The sequence below is a fragment of the Pristiophorus japonicus genome, chromosome 15 (assembly GCF_044704955.1).
Source record: "Pristiophorus japonicus isolate sPriJap1 chromosome 15, sPriJap1.hap1, whole genome shotgun sequence".
NCBI lineage: Eukaryota > Metazoa > Chordata > Chondrichthyes > Pristiophoridae > Pristiophorus > Pristiophorus japonicus.
This window is the reverse complement of record NC_091991.1, coordinates 154867593-154884778: the sequence shown is the minus strand read 5'-3', so window position 1 is coordinate 154884778 and position 17186 is coordinate 154867593. Positions and strand designations below refer to the sequence as shown.

The 17186-nt window shown below is 46.1% G+C and overlaps 2 pseudogenes; both read left to right on the top strand.

Annotated features, from left to right (window-relative positions):
* Nucleotides 1-5495: 5495 nt before the first annotated feature.
* Nucleotides 5496-5730, top strand: LOC139225966 (U2 spliceosomal RNA; annotated as a pseudogene).
* Nucleotides 5731-5863: 133 nt separating this feature from the next.
* Nucleotides 5864-6102, top strand: LOC139226012 (U2 spliceosomal RNA; annotated as a pseudogene).
* The last annotated feature ends 11084 nt before the right edge of the window (nt 6103-17186 follow it).

Below are 17186 nucleotides of genomic sequence, written 5' to 3'. Positions count from 1 at the left end.
AGAGTAGGAATAAACGTGTCCTTTTCAGAATGGCAGGCAGTGACTAGTGGGGTACCGCGAGGTTCAGTGCTGGGACCCCAACTATTTACAATATATATTAATGATTTGGACGAATGAATTGAATGTAATATTTCCAAGTTTGCAGATGACACTAAGCTGGGTGGCAGTTTGAACTATGAGGAGGATGCTAAGAGGCTGCAGGGTGACTTGGACAAGTTAGGTGAGTGGGCAAATGCATGGCAAATGCAGTATAATGTGGATAAATGTGAGGTTATCCACTTTGGTGGCAAATACAGGGAGGCAGAATATTATCTGAATGGTGACAGATTAGGAAAGGGGGAGGTGCAACAAGACCTGGGTATCATGGTACATCAGTCATTGAAAGTTGGCATTCAGGTACAGAAGGCGGTGAAGAAGGCCAATGGCATGTTGGCCTTCATAGCGAGGGGATTGGAGTATACGGGCAGGGAGGTCTCGTTGCAGTTGTACAGGGCCTTGGTGACGCCATACCTTGAATATTGTGTGCAGTTTTGGATTCCTAATCTGAGGAAGGACATTCTTGCTATTGAGGGAAGGTTCATCAGATTGATTCCCGGGATGGCAGGACTGACATATGAAGAAAGACTGGATCGACTAGGCTTATATTCACTGGAATTTAGAAGAATGAGAGGGAATCTCATAGAAACATATCAAATTCTGACGGGATTGGACAGGTTATAATATGTCCTTACTATACGGTATAAATGCACATGAGGCCCATACTAGAGAGAAGGTCACTCTGTTACCAGTAACCTTTATTCCAGCACTGAAGTGGAGAAGATGGGTGGAGCTTCCCCTTTTATACCTGAAAGTCCAGGTTAGGAATGTCTCCCACAAGTTCACCACCGTCAGTGTTCTCACAGTGTACAACTTAGGTCAGTTTATACATGGATTACAATGACAGTCGAATACATGACAGGTTAGATGCAGGAAGAATGTTCCCGATGTTGGGGGAGTCCAGAACCAGGGGTCACAGTCTAAGGATAAGGGGTAAGCCATTTAGGACTGAGATGAAGAGAAACTTCTTCACTCAGAGAGTGGTGAACCTGTGGAATTCTCTACCACAGAAAGTTGTTGAGGCCAGCTCATTGGATATATTCAAAAGGGAGTTAGATGTGGCCCGTACGGTTAAAGGGATCAAGGGGTTTCGAGAGAAAGCAGGAATGGGGTACTAAAGTTGCATGGTCAGCCATGTTCATATTGAATGTTGGTGCAGGCTCGAAGGGCCGAATGACCTACTCCTGCACCTAGTTTCTATGTGTCTATCTTTCAGCTGACTGAGATATTTCCTTACTCATGGTCATGGACATCATTCCCATTTTTTGTGAGAGTGTTGTTACTTCTCCTGACAGTCCTAATACCTCATCATCCATCCCACTGATAGTGTCCAGGTTTGATCGCGTAAGGTCAATGCTCTCCGCACTCATTGCCATCATATGAACCACATCTGTTAGATCCTGCACCTCAGGAGAGCGCGGTCGAGCTCTCCTTCCCCTCGTCACCCTGGGCGTGCCTTGCTGCACCCCACCACTGGGACCCACAGCCTCGGATGGTGGGGCCCTGGGTGTGCCTCTCTGCATCCCACTGGGACCCACAACCTGGGACGGTGGAGCCCTGGGTTTGCCTCACTGTACCTCACTGGGACCCGCAGCCTTGGATGGTGGGAATCCATGGAATGTCCCACCAACACTCAAACCACAGGGAAGGAGCTGGCACCTCATTAGGCGGCACCTGCACCTCCTCCAAAGTGAGTAAAAGAGATGGGGCTTCATCCATCCCCTCCACCTCCCCCTCACCCCCATGCTCTTGATCTGGAAGGTGGGATTGGAAGATGTTCTCCTCTTCAGGCTCGTCCTCGTCTGAATATTCTTCTGCATCTTCAGGGTTGGCCTCAATTTCTGCAAAATAAAACAGAATACAGACAAATGGTTAGCAGCAGAGGAGGGGGCAGGGTGGGTGGCATGTGTAGGTTCACACAGTGCAGGCAGCAGGCTGATTTGAAGGACCACGATGAATGATAGCACATTATATCAACCGAAGCGTAGCTGACGGAGACATCCCCATGAACCGAAGCATGGCTAGCCCACGCAGTACTTAACATTCAGCAAAGCCAGACTATGGAATTTGTAGGACTTACCCTCTCCCTCGAGTGTGGGCCCAGCTTATGCAGTGGTCATTGCTTTTCTCCAGGCAAGACCCATCAAAGCAGCAACCCTCTGCTACAAGGGTGCCAGTGGCTGCAGATTTGCCGGGCCTCCTCCTGTTCGAGTTCTTTCCGTTTTGTTATGCACCACTTTCCTCTCCAAAGATGAAGATACAACTTTTTAGAGAGGGTGTCTTTCTGCTGGGTGGGACATATACAGCTGGTCACATTTATATTACAATTGCAATTCCATTGAATAAACACAGAAACATAGAAAATAGGTGCAGGAGTAGGCCATTCTGCCCTTCGAGCCTGCACCGCCATTCAACAAGATCATGGCTGATCACCCCCCCAGCCGCAAGGACCACATCCAACTCCCTCCCGAACACATCCAATGAACTGGCATCAACAACTCTCCGCGGCAGGGAACCCCACAGGCCAACAACTCCCCGAGTGAAGAAGTCTCTCTCAATCTCAGCCCCAAACAGCCCACCCCCCATCCCAAGAGCGTGCCCCCCCCAACCCGGCTCCGGACCCACCCAACACCGGGAACACTCCCCCCGCACCCAATCCGCCCCATCCCGTCAGAATCCTTCCCAAATGCCGAACACCCCCGGATGTCGAGCCCCCAGCCCCGGCCACCCCGGAGCCACGCCCCCGCGATGCCAACCACACCACATCCACCAACCGCCCTCTGCGCAGTCAACCCGTCCACCCCACTCCGAACACTCCCCGCACCAAGGCACAGAGCCCCCAGGCCCGCCCCTCCAACACACTTCACCCCCCCCAGACCTCTGCTGCAATGTGGCCCCTCCCGTCCCCCGCCCTGGGTTTCTCCGCCTCCCACCTCCACCACTCTCCCCTCCATCCCCCGCCCCCGTCTCCCCTCATCTTCCCTCTGCCTCCCCGCACAGGCTCCCATCTTGGGGGCGGTAACCTTCTGGGGCCGGGAATTTTAGCCTCCACCCTATTTTTTAGCATATGACAGGAGTTCTCATGACTTTATAGTGAAACTCACTCATGTCATGTTAGCAGCAATTGTAACAATGGATATAATTAGGCTGGTTTCAGAAGGCTTCAATTCATGCCCAAAATAAGATAAGTGAAAATAATAAACGAAAATAATAAACGAAAATATTACTTCACTAACTACTTGACCAAGATCCTTCCATTTCTTTTTGCACTGGCCTCCAGATCTCGGGGTGGTCACCATTGTACACTAATCCTCTGCAAGTTGGTTCCAGCATTTCTTCATTTCTTTGGGTGGAATTTTTATGTGACCTCTGCTGGTGTTCAGCTCGTGCCATCTGCCCTCAATCACAGTAACTAGTACCTCCACTTCATCCTGTAAGAAATTCTTAGTCCTTGCACCATGTTGCATCGTGTATTGCAATTCCGATTTTTCCAATGTTCTCACACAGCACTCAACCTTCTCACACACATAACTGGCTCTTTAAAAATGGCCAATTGCAGACCGGGAGCTGTACTGTGCATGCTCGCCCATAGGAATAATGTCAAAAATGTCATTTTTTTCCCGCGCAAAAGCAGGTGGTTTTTTTGGCGCAGACAGCAGGGTCCGAGGTGATGGACAGGCTGTGTGGCGCCAATTTCAAAAAATAGATCAGGGAAACTTGGCACAAATATGTTTGTAGTATTTCTGGCCTAGAAAAAATGGGCGTAACTCTGGCAATACGGCAAAAATCGGCTTTGGGCAAAATTGAGCCTCATGTGAGTATCTTCAACACCCGGACTGCAGTGGTTCAAGAAGGCAGCTCACCACCACCTTCTCAAGGGCAATTAGGGATGGGCAATAAATGCTGGCCTTGCCAGCGATGCGCACTTCCCACGAAGGAATTTAAAAAAATGTTATACTTTCCTTATCCCTAATCTGCTTTTCGCATCAAAGTTGATCTCAGAAAATTATGATAATAGGAAATTTAAATATTATTAAGCATCTTCACAATTAATAATTTTGGTATCACTTCTTGATTTTTGAGAAAAAATACAGGTACAGTTAAGTAACAGATATTGTGTGTGAAAAGATAACATCATGGAACTGCACAGACGGAGTAAAATGCTTGTTATAATTTATATTATTTCACCCCAGCTGTTACAGCTTGTGTTTAATTGAGCGTATAAGATTATCTAGCATGATGTGAATGTTATCGTATTTTGGAGGTTTTGAAGGAGACTAAAATCTTTTTTCAATAGCATAACACTGATAGTGCAGTTATTTGAATTTTGTGGGTTGCTATATATACCCTGAGGGGAATTAACGATTGTACAGGGAAAATCCTTCATTATCGACTGATTATTTTAAACAAGACATTTAAGTGAGTTTACTGACAGCCGCAGCTAATCCCTTGTTAAGTACAGGGTAATAAGGAAAATTCTCCTGTGGTTATTGAAGTAGTTTACGGTCTTTGAGGCATCATTAGAAGATTATCAACAGAGCAAAGGTTTATGGAGAGCTAGAAATTACAGATTATTATTTTACTGATTTTTAAAAGAAAGTATTTAAAACTGAGGTGTGTTTGACAGAGTTCCCCACACTTTATCGAACCCTCACTTTAGCATAATGTGACTAAGTTATTTTAGATGCTGACTTCATGCCTATGAGAGGAGTCAATAAAGTGCTTTTTTACTCCCAAGCATCATGGCTTTTTTAAACCACTGTATTTCACATGGGTATTTTTTCACACACTCTTCGAATCACCAGCCCTATTTACTGCCTCTGTCAATTTTTGAATTATCTCGCCACCCTATTTTTTGGCATATGACAGAAGTTCTCATGACTTTACAGTGAAACTCACTCATGTCATGTTAGCTGCAATTGTAACAATGGATATAATTAGGCTGGTTTCAGAAGGCTTCAATTCATGCCCAAAATAAGAGAAGCATTTCAAATTAAATAACTATTAAGTTGCAGAAGCTATACAAGAGGCTTACACTCCCCCATTTGTACTGTTATTATTGAAGCAGTAGGTGGCCTCTTTATTCTTCATATCAAAATGCATCACCTCACACGTAGCTATAATGAAATTCATTTGCTAATTACACACCCATTCTGCAAGTTTATTAATGTTGTCTTGTAAATTCTCCCATCCTTCCTGAGTATTAACTATACCACCCAATTTGGGGTCATCCGCAAATTTTGAAGTTGTACTTCTGATTCCCAAGTCCGAATCGTTAATGTAACGATGTAAATGTAATAACTGAATCATGGCTTCAGAAAGAACAGGACTGGGAACTAAATATTGCAGGTTACAACATAATCAGAAAGGATAGGGAAGGAAGAAGGGGAGTAACTGTACTTGCTTCTCGGCCTTTTGGCTAAGATCAAGTGTAGTACCGTTTCTGACCAGCCACCATGACCCCAGGGTGGTTCCTCCCTGGTCAGGAAGGTATATGCTTGCATTTTTGGAAACAGGAGGTGGGTGGGGAGGTTTGACCCATCCACCTCCACGGAGGTGTGTGGGGGACCTGACCCATCCACCTCCATGGCACGAACCTGGTATTGCAGTACTTCCAGGAACGGTGCAGTGGCTCTAGGCCTTTTGGCTAAGAGCATTGGCGCAGAGTGATCCTTGGCATGTGCAAGGTGACCTCTGGCGTTTGTGATTTGACAAAGAATTGGAACGATTGGCTACGAATTTAAAAAAAAAAAAAAAAAAACCTGTACTTGCTTCTCGGCCTTTTGGCTAAGATCATGCGTAACTGACCTGACAGGGGAGTAGCCACCATGACCTCCGGGTGGTTCTCCCTGGATCAGGAAGGTATATGCTTGCTTTTTTGGAAACAGGAGGTGGGTGGGGTGGCTTGACCCATCCACCTCCACGGAGGTGTGTGGGGGGCCTGACCCATCCACCTCCATGGCACGAACCTGGTATTGCAGTACTTCCAGGAATGGTGCAGTGGCTCTAGGCCTTTTGGCTAAGAGCATTGGTGCAGAGTGATCCTTGGTGTGTGCAAGGTGACCTCTGGCGTTTGTGATTTGACAAAGAATTGGAACGATTGGCTACGAATTTCAAAAAAAAACTGTACTTGCTTCTCGGCCGCTCTCGCGTACCTGACCTGACAGGGGAGTAACCATGACCAGAAAGTGGTTCTCCCTGGATCAGGAAGGTGGTTCTCCTATGCTTTTTGGAAATAGGAGGTAGGTGGGTGGGGGGCTTGCCCTGTCCACCTCCATGGCACGAACCTGGTATTGCAGTACTTCCAGGAACGGTGCAGCTTTGGCTCTAGGCCTTTTGGCTAAGAGCAAAATCATTGGCGCAGAGTGATCTTTGATGGGTGCAAGGTGATCTTTGGTGTTTATGATCTGACAAGTTGATCTGACAAAGAATTGGAAAGATTGGCAACGAATAAAACATTAAAAAAAACTGTACTAATTAGAGATAACATAATGTCAGTAGAAAAAAGGGACATGACTAACAGAAGGATAGAAAAAGAGTCCATATAGACTGAAATAAAAGAAGGGATTAATCACACTAATACTACAAACCATCTAACGGGGGAAAGGAGATGGAGGAAGGACCATGTAAGCGAATATGTGATGTGAGGAAAGGACATTGAATAATAATCATGGGCGATTTTAACTACCCCCAATTGTAGTGTACGAAATGATACAATGAACTCCGTACTGTGAGCCAGTGACTTGGTGTAACCTGGTCAGTCTTTAATGGCTTCCAGAAGTGAAGATACAAAGGTGAAGTTCAGGTTATATAGCGGGCCCAGCATGAGTGTACCTATGACCCTAGGACCACCGACGGTAGTGCCCCCTGTTGGTGGGCAGACCTTATGTACTACATTACATCATTCCACGCCCCCCCCAGTTCTTGGCACAAGTCCATATTATAATTTCAGATGGTCCGAAGCCCTTCACTCCCTGGTTGACTGTCTCAGTACAATCCCAGTGCTTTCCAAGTCTCTTATGACTTGGGGCTGGGCGTTGACCACAATGGGTTCTTCTGGTGGCTGGACGTGAGTTGGTTGGTCGTCTAAGCTTGTGGTGTCTTCTTCCAACTGTTCCGGTTCATCAGTGTGTCTTAGCTTGATTTGATCAATGTGTTTCCTGCACATTTGCCCATTCTTGAGCTTAACCATATACACCCGGTTACCCTTCTTATCCGTAACATTGCCCGGGAGCCACTTGAGCCCTTGACCATGGTTAAGTACATACACTGGGTCATTTACAGATATGTCGCGTGACACGGCGGCACGGTCATGATACCACTGCTGGCGTTGATGTCGGGTTTTGACATGATCGTTAAGGTCAGGATGGACTAGAGAGATCCTGGTTTTGAGGCCTCTCTTCATCAATATTTCCACAGGCGGGACCTCAGTGAGCATGTGTGGCCTTGTCCTGTAACTAAGCAGTATGCGTGACAGCCGTGTCTGCAAGGAACCGTGAGTTATGCGTTTCAGGCTCTGCTTGATGGTTTGAACTGCCCGCTCCACTTGACCATTGGACATGGGTTTGAACGGGGCTGACCTCATGTGTTTTATGCCGTTGCGTTTCATGAACTCTTGAAACTCCAGGCTTGTGAAACACGGTCTGTTGTCACTAGCAACGATGTCTGGCAGACCATGTGTGGCAAACATGGCTCTCAGGTTCTCAATGGAGGCAGTGGAAGTGCTGGATGACATGATCACACATTCTATCCATTTGGCATATGTATCCACCACAAAAAACATTTTACTGAGGAAGGGGCCCACAAAGTCGATGTGGATTCTGGACCACGGTTTGGATGGCCATGACCACAGACTGAGCGGAGCTTCCTTTGGTGCATTGCTTAACTGCATGCAAGTGCTGCACTGATGCACGCATGACTCTAAGTCCAAGCCAATGCCAGGCCACCAAACATGGGACAATACCGGCCTGCATACTATGTAACTCCCGTACAAATCTCACCCTGCCTTTCTTGGGCACTACAACATGATTACCCCACAGTAAACAGTTGGACTGGATGAAAAGCTCATCTTTGTGACGGCTGTACGGTTTGGTTTCATCACCCATTTCTTTGGGGATGGTCGACCAGTCCCCGTTAAGAACAGAACTTTTTACAACCAATAGGGTCGAATCCTGGCTGGTCCAGGTCTTAACTTGTTGAGCAGTGACAGGTGACCCTTCACTCTCAAATGCATCCATGACCATGAGTAGCTCTGCGGGCATTGGTGTTTCCACCTCCGGTGTGGGCAATGGTAACCGGCTCAATGCATCAGCGCAGTTGTCGGTGCCTGGTCCATGGCTAATGACATAATCATAGGCAGATAATGTCAGCGCCCACCTCTGGATGTGGGACGACGCGTTGGTATTGATAGCTTTATGTTCCGAGAACAACGATATAAGCGGCTTGTGATCAGTTTCCAGCTCGAAGCGAAGCCCAAACAGGTACTGGGGCATTTTTTTTACCCCATAAACACATGCTAAAGTCTCTTTCCCTACCATGCCGTAGACTCTTTCTGCCTTGGACAGGCTTCGAGATGCATATGCAACTGGTTGTAGTTTGCCTGACTCATTGGCTTGGTGGAGTACGCAGCCGACCCCATAGGACGACGCATCACAGGTAAAAATTAGATGCTTGCATGGGTCATACAGAACCAGTAGCTTGTGGGAACACAACAGATTTCTAACCTTCTCAAAGGCTCTGTCTTGAAGTTCACCCCACACCCAGTCGTCTCCTTTCCTGAGCAGCTTGTGCAAAGGCTTTAATACTGTGCTCAATTTGGATAAGAAGTTACTGAAGTAGTTACGAAGACCCAGGAATGAATGCAGTTCTGTCACCTTCTGGGGCCCGGGTGCATTTTTGATGGCCTCTGTTTTCGCATCTGTAGGCCTGATTCCATCTGCAGCAATCTTTCGTCCAAGGAATTTGAACTTTGGTGTGATGAAAATGCACTTCGAACCTGAGTCCCACTTTATCCAGACGATGCAGAACCTCTTCCAGACTGTGCAGGTGCTGGCAGTGTCATGACCTGTGACGAGGATGTCATCTTGGAATATCACGGTTCTGGGGACGGATTTCAATAGGCTCTCCATGTTTCTCTGAAATATGGCTGCCACCGAACGAATGCCAAAAGGGCACCTGTTGTAAATAAACAGTCCTTTGTGCGTATTGTTGCACGTAAGTTTCTTTGATGATTCAACCAGTTCCTGTGTCATGTAGGCCGATGTTAGATCCAATTTGGTGAACAATTTTCCCCTGGCTAGCGTTGCAAACAGGTCATCAGCTTTCGGTAGCGGGTACTGATCTTGTTTCGAAACTCGGTTGATCGTGACCTTGTAGTCTCCACAAATCCTGAGTGTGCCGTCACTCTTTAACACCGGAACAATGGGGCTGGTCCATTCGTTAAATTCGACTGGTGAGATGACCCCTTTGCGTTGTAGCCTGTCCAATTTGAGCTCAACCTTTTCTCTCATCATATGCGGGACCGCCCTGGTTTTATGATGGATGGGCCTTGCATCTGGGCCTAGCTGAATCTGTACCTTGGCTCCCTTGAAGCTGCCAATTCTCAGTTCAATCAGTGAGAGAAATTTGCTCAGAACTTGAGCACACAAATCATCATCAGCTGATGACAAAGCTTTGATATTGTACTATTTCCATTTTATTTTCTCGAGCCAACTCCTGCCGAATAACGATGGGCTGTTGCCCGCAAAAATCCATAATGGTAGATCATAAACCGCTCTCTCGTGCGACACTTTTACTGCTGCACTACCGATCACTGGTATGAGCTCTTTGGTGTAGGTACGCACTTTTGCATTTATCGGACACAGCTTGGGCCTCTCTGCCTTGATCTCCCACAGCTTTTCGAAAGTCCCCTGGTTCATTATCGATTGACTCGCACCTGTGTCTAATTCCATGGATACCGGCACGCCGTTTAATTTTACCTCCATCATTATTGGTTGGCTCTTTGTCAGGAACGCATGTACGCTATACACTTCCGCCTCGTAGCTCTCAAATGCCTCAGGCTGCATTGCCAGATCCACGCTGGATTGATCATCATCCACGTGGTGTGTCGCAGCTCGCTTGCTCTGCTGTGGACACGCCTGCTGAAGATGCCCCGTCTTCGCACACCCTCTGCATACATACTGCGTGAAGCGGCACTGATGGGGTCGATGATTGCCCCCGCAACGCCAACATGTTGAGCTCGGATTTGCGCCCGATGGCGGACTTTGAGCAGCTCCCATACTCACATACGCAGTCGAGTAGGCCTTCGATGGCGAACTTTGAGCGGCACCGGTCTTGCAGATGTAGTCGAGTAGGCCCTGCCATGTGCAGCTCTGCCGGCCGTTGATGCAATTTTGTGCACAGTACTTGCCGTGGAGTTCCTGTTTTGTCGCGATATCTGCTTCGTGCTTTTCTGCGTGAACATACAAGCCTGGGCGATGGTGATGTTGCTGAGGTCCGGTGACTCCGTAGCCAGCAGCTTACTTAAGACCCCGATCATGAAAAAGTCAAGTAACATGTCTTCCAACGTAGTCCCAAATTTGCAAGGCTCTGCAAGATGTCTCAGGTCGGCAATAAATGCCGCTACGTCCTGGCCTTCTGGATGAATGTGCGTATAGAAACGATATCTGGATATGAGGATTCCTTCCGTGGGTTCTTTGTAATCCTTTTCTGTAGGAAGAGTGGATGAGAGCAGATTCTTGACGAATGCATAGATCGTGGGGCCACAGACTGTGAGAAGAACTGCCCTGCGCTTCTCTGCATCTTTGTCTTTGTTTAGGTCATTTGCCATGAAATACCAGTCAAGACGATCCATGAAATATCCCCTATCCTCTCCCTCATTGAATCTCTCGAGAATTACAACAGTACTCGAACATGCTGTGCTCTCCATATTTTTGCATGGGTTCGTATTTGCCTCGTCGCCAGTTGTGGTGTATGAAATGATACAATGAACTCCGTACTGTGAGCCAGTGACTAGGTGTAACCTGGTCAGTTTTTAATGGCTTCCAAAAGTGAAGATACAAAGGTGAAGTTCAGGTTATATAGCGGGCCCAGCATGAGTATACCTATGACCCGAGGACCTCCGACGGTAGTGCCCCCTGTTGGTGGGCAGACCTTATGTATATACATTATATTATGTATCTGTAAAGCATGCACTCCCATATTCCGCCACCATGGAGCGCATCCACTGAAATCCCATGGGAATCGCAGCATCCCATGGGAGCACTGTATATAAGCTGGCCCCTAAGGCCTGTTCTTCACTCTGGAGTGTCTTGATAAAGACTGAGGTTACTGTTAGTTTAACCGCCCTGGGTGCAGTCTCATCTGTGTTAGGAACACGATAACTGGCGACGAGTATACGAATCCAACGCAAAGATGCAGCAAACTGTGGGCATCCTGGAGAATTCTCGGAAGCCTATGTCGAACGGCTAGACCAGTACTTCATAGCCAACGAGCTGGACGGAGAAGGAAGCGCTGCAAAAAGGAGAGCGGTCCTCCTCACGGTCTGCGGGGCATCGACCTATAGCCTCATGAAGAATCTTCTGGCTCCGGTGAAACCCATAGATAAGTCATATGAGGAGCTGTGTACACTGGTTCGGGAGCATCTTAACCTGAGGGAGAGCGTGCTGATGGCAAGGTATCGGATCTACACGTGCCAGCGATCTGAAGGTTAGGAAGTGGCGAGCTACGTCGCCGAGCTAAGGTGACTTGCAGGACAATGTGAGTTTGATGGCTACCTGGAGCAAATGCTCAGAGACTTTTTTGTACTGGGCATTGGCCTCGAGACCATCCTACGAAAACTTTTGACTGTAGAGACACCGACCCTCAGCAAGGCCATTGCGATAGCACAGGCGTTTATGTCCACCAGTGAAAACACCAAACAAATCTCTCAGCACACAAGTGCTAGCAATGTTCATAAATTAACTGGAACTGTGTTTGCGAGCAGAAATGTACAGCGAAGAAACCACGAGTCTGCAACTGCCAGCAGGCCTCAGGTGACCCAGATGACTCAGAGTCCGCAACAAAGGATGAATGCAAGGCAATTCACACCTTGTTGGCGTTGTGGAGGCTTCCATTCAGCCTATTCATGCCGCTTCAAAGGGTATGTTTGCAAGAGCTGTGGAACAATGGGACACCTCAAATGAGCTTGCAGCTGCAAAACCTACTAACCACCACGTGGCAGAGGAAGATCGGTCCATGGTGGATCAAAGCAATTTCGAGCCTGAGAGAGAGGAGGCAGGTGCTGAAGTACATGGGGTGCACACATTTTCGATGAAATGTCCACCTATAATGCTAAACGTAAAATTGAATGGCTTACCCGTAGCCACGGAACTGGACACTGGCGCTAGCCAATCCATCATGAGTAAAAAGATGTTTGAGAGACTGTGGTGCAACAAGGCACTCAGACCAGCCCTGAGCCCCATCCACACGAAACTGAGAATATACACCAAAGAGCTTATCACTGTCCTGGGCAGCGCCATGGTCAAGGTCACCTACGAAGGCATGGTGCACGAACTGCCACTCTGGATTGTCCCGGGCGATGGCCCCACACTGCTTGGAAGGAGCTGGCTGGGCAAAGTCCGCTGGAACTGGGATGACATCTGAGTGCTATCACATGTCAGTGAGGCCTCATGTACCCAGGTTCTTAACAAATTTCCTTCCCTTTTTGAGCTATGTATTGGAAACTTTTCTGGGGCGAAGGTACGGATCCACTTGGTCCCTGAGGCATGACCCATTCACCACAAGGCGCGAGCGGTACCTCACATGATGAGGGAGAGAGTGGAAATTGAGCTGGACAGGCTGCAATGTGAGGGTATCATCTCCCCAGTGGAATTCAGCGAGTGGGCCAGCCCAATTGTTCCAGTACTCAAAAGTGATGGCACGGTCAGGATTTGCGGCGATTATAAAGTAACTATTAATCGTTTCTCGTTACAGGACCAATACCTGCTACCTAAGGCAGGCAACCTATTTGTGACGCTGGCAGAAGGCAATATGTTCACCAAGCTCAACTTGACTTTGGCCTGCATGACGCAGGAGCTGGAGGAATCTTCAAAGGGCCTCACCTGCATCAACATGCATAAGGGAATGCTCATCTACAACAGCTGCCCATTTGGAATTCGGTTGGCTGCAGCGATCTTTCAGAGAAACATGGAGAGCCTACTCAAGTCGGTACCACGCACGGTGGTTTTTCAGGACGACATCTTGGTCACGGGTCGGGACACCATCGAGCACCTACAAAACCTGGAGGAGGTCCTCCAGCGACTGGATCGCGTATGGCTCCCAGCATCCCTTGGGAGCACTGAATATAAGCCAGCCTCTAAGGCCTGTTCCTCACTCTGGAGTGTCTTGATAAAGACTGAGGTCATTGTTACTTTAACCTTCCTGTGTGCCGTCTCATCTGTGTTAGGAACACAATAGTAATAAATTGGAGAAAGAAAAGACGAGCAGGTGGACATGACATTAGAAGAAAATATCATAAAATATACCACAATATTTAAGACAGAAAGGGCGGAGATAATTGATAAACTAAGCAAACTTCGAGAGGACAAAACCCCTGGGATGGATGGATTGCATCCACTCATGTTAAAAGACGTTAGGAGAGAGTATAGATCATATATATAGATAATCTTACTCCTATATTTAAAAAGGGAAATAGAACAAATCACAGGAACTATCCACCAGTCCACTGGCACTATTCACTTTTCTAATTATTTTTTACATATATGTAAAATAGCATTTTTCCAATCTGTTACTTTGTTCTTTGTCTTATTAATGTCTTTCTCAATCATTATTTTAACCTTATTAAATTGTGATTGCTATTGTTTAGATGTTCCCCTATGCTTACTTCTCTCTTATCTGTTCCGGTTAATTTCCCATTCCCTGGAGTGATTGCTCTCTTGTTGGGCTTTATATGTACTGGGTAAGACATGAGTCCTGAACTCACTATAAAAACTCTATTCCCGTTTCTCCTTTATCTACTTCTTCTTGGCAGTTTATTTTGGGGTAGTACAAATCTCCCATTATTATTAATAAAAATAAAAAAAGACGCATTTATATAAGCATCTTTCACAACCTCAGGGTATCCCAAAGTGCTTTACAACCAATGAAGTACTTTTGAAGTGTAGTCACTGCTGTAATGTAGGAAATGCTGCAGCAAACTCCCACAAACAGCAATATGATAATGACCAAATAATCTGATTCGTGATGTTGATTGAGGGATAAATATTGGGGAGGATAACTCCCCGACTCTTCTTCAAAATAGTGCCATGGGATCATTTACATCAACCTTAGAGGGCAGGCGAGGTCTTGGTTTAACATCTCATCGAACAATGCAGCACTCCCTCATTACTGTACTGGAGTGTTAGCCTAGATTTTTGTGCTCAAGTCTCTGGATTTATGTATTTTACTCATTGCCTAGATTTGCTTACATATTTCTTCCTCCAACTCCCTTCCACTATTAGTTGGTCTGTAGAATATCCCTATTAGCATGATTGATCTTTTCTTATCTTTTATCTCTTTCATATGGATTCTGTTCCTTGCTTCATGTCCCTTTTTTCTACTGCTTACGTTATCTCTAATTAGTACAGCTACCTGACCCCCTTTATCCTTCCCGATCCCTTATATATTATATCCTGCAATGTTTAACCACCAGTTCTGTTCTTCATTAAGCTTCAGTTATCTTTATTACATCTGGCTCCTTGGTATGAATTATTGCCTCCAGTCCCCCATTTTGTTTAGGATGCTGCACATTGATGTACAGGCAATTTAAGTTGTTTTATTAATTGTTCCATTCACTTTATTTTTAACAGTCATTTTATACTTATGTTCTATAAATGTATCTGTTCCCTGTCAATTTATGTTATCTTCATTATTTACCTTGGTCTTACCATCGCTCTCATTTACTTCTTTTAGCTTCAGGATTAAGTTATTTTCTTCAAATCCCTCCCCCCATCATATTAGTTTAAAATCTTATCCACACCCTATTTATCCTTTCCGCTAGGATTCTTGTCCCTGTTCAATTCAGGTAAAGCCTGTCTCAGCAGTGGAGGTCTTTCCTGTCCCAGTGAAATGGAACCCCTTCTTCCCACACCAGTCTTTCAGCCATGCACTCACCTTCCTGATCTGTGTAAAAGAACGACTAAAAAATTGATTAAGAAAAGGAAGATAGACTATGAAAGTAAACTAGCACAAAATATAAAAACAGATGGCAAGAGTTTCTATAGGTATATAAAAAGAGAAAGAATGGCTAAAGTAAATGTTGGTCCCTTAGAGGACAAGACTGGGGAACTAGTAATGGGGAACATGGAGATGGCAGAAACTCTGAACAAATATTTTGTATCAGTCTTTACAGTAGAGGACACAAACAATATTCCAACAGTGGATAGTCAAGGGGCTATGGGGGGGGGGGGGGGAGGAACTTAACACAATCACAATCACTAAGGAGGTGGTACTCAGTAAGATGATCGGAATAAAGGCAGATAAATCCCCTGGACCTGATGGCTTGCATCCTAGGGTCTTAAGAGAAGTCGCGGCAGGGATTGTGGATGCATTGGTTGTAATCTACCAAAATTCCCTGGTTTCTGGGAGGTCTCAGCAGATTGGAAGACTGCAAATGTAATGCCCCTATTTAAAAAAGGAGGCAGACAAAAAGTAGGAAACTATAGACCAGTTAGCCTAATATCTATAGTTGGGAAGATGTTGGAGTCCATTATTAAAGAAGCAGTAGTAGGACATTTTGGAAAAGCAAAACTCGGTCAGGCAGAGTCAGCATGGATTTATGAAGGGGAAGTCATGTTTGACAAATTTGCTGGAGTTCTTTGAGGATGTAATGAACAGGGTGGATAAAGGGGAATCAGTGGATGTGGTGTATTTGGACTTCCAGAAGGCATTTGACAAGGTGCCACATAAAAGGTTACTGCACAAGATAAAAGTTCACGGGGTTAGGGGTAATATATTAGCATGGATAGAGGATTGGCTAAATAATAGAAAACAGAGAGTTGGAATAAATGGTTCAGTCTCTAGTTGGCAACCAGTAACTAGTGGGGCGCCACAGGGATCAGTGCTGGGACCCCAACTATTTACAATCTATATTAACGACTTGGAAGAAGGGACTGAGTGTAACGTAGCTAAGTTTGCTGACAATACAAAGATGGGAGGAAAAGCAATGTGTGAGGAGGACACAAAACATCTGCAAAAGGACATAGACAGGCTAAGTGAGTGGGCAAAAATTTGGCAGATGGAGTATAATGTTGGAAAGTGTGAGGTCATGCACTTTGGCAGAAAAAAATCAAAGAGCAAGTTATTATTTAAATGGAGAAAGGTTGCAAAGTGCTGCAGTACAGCGGGACCCTGGGGGTACTTGTGCAAGAAACACAAAAGAATAGTATGCAGGTACAGCAAGTGATCAGGAAGGCCAATGGTATCTTGGCCTTTATTGCAAAGGGGATGAAGTATAAAAGCAGGAAAGTCTTGCTACAGTTGTACATGGTATTGGTGAGGCCACACCTGGAATACTGCGTGCAGTTTTGGTTTCCATATTTATGAAAGGATATACTTGCTTTAGAGGCAGTTCAGAGAAGGTTCACTAGGTTGATTCTGGGGATGAGGGGGTTGACTTATGAGGAAAGGTTGAGTAGGTTGGTCCTCTACTCATTGGAGTTCAGAAGAATGAGAGGTGATCTTATCGAAATGTATAAGATTATGAGGGGGCTTGACAAGGTGGATGCAGAGAGGATGTTTTCACTGATGGAGGAGACTAGAACTAGAGGGCACGATCTTAGAATAAGGAGCCGCCCATTTAAAACAGAGATGAGGAGGAATTTCTTCTCTCAGAGGGTTGTAAATCTGTGGAATTCGCTGCCTCAGAGAGCTGTGGAAGCTGGGACATTGAATAAATTTAAGACAGAAATAGACAGTTTCTTGAGTGATAGGGGATAAGGGATTAGTTGGGAGGGGGCAGGGAAGTGGAGCTGAGTCCATGATCAGATCAGCCATGATCTCATTGAATGGTGGAGCAGGCTCGAGGGGCCGTATGGCCTACTCCTGTTCCTATT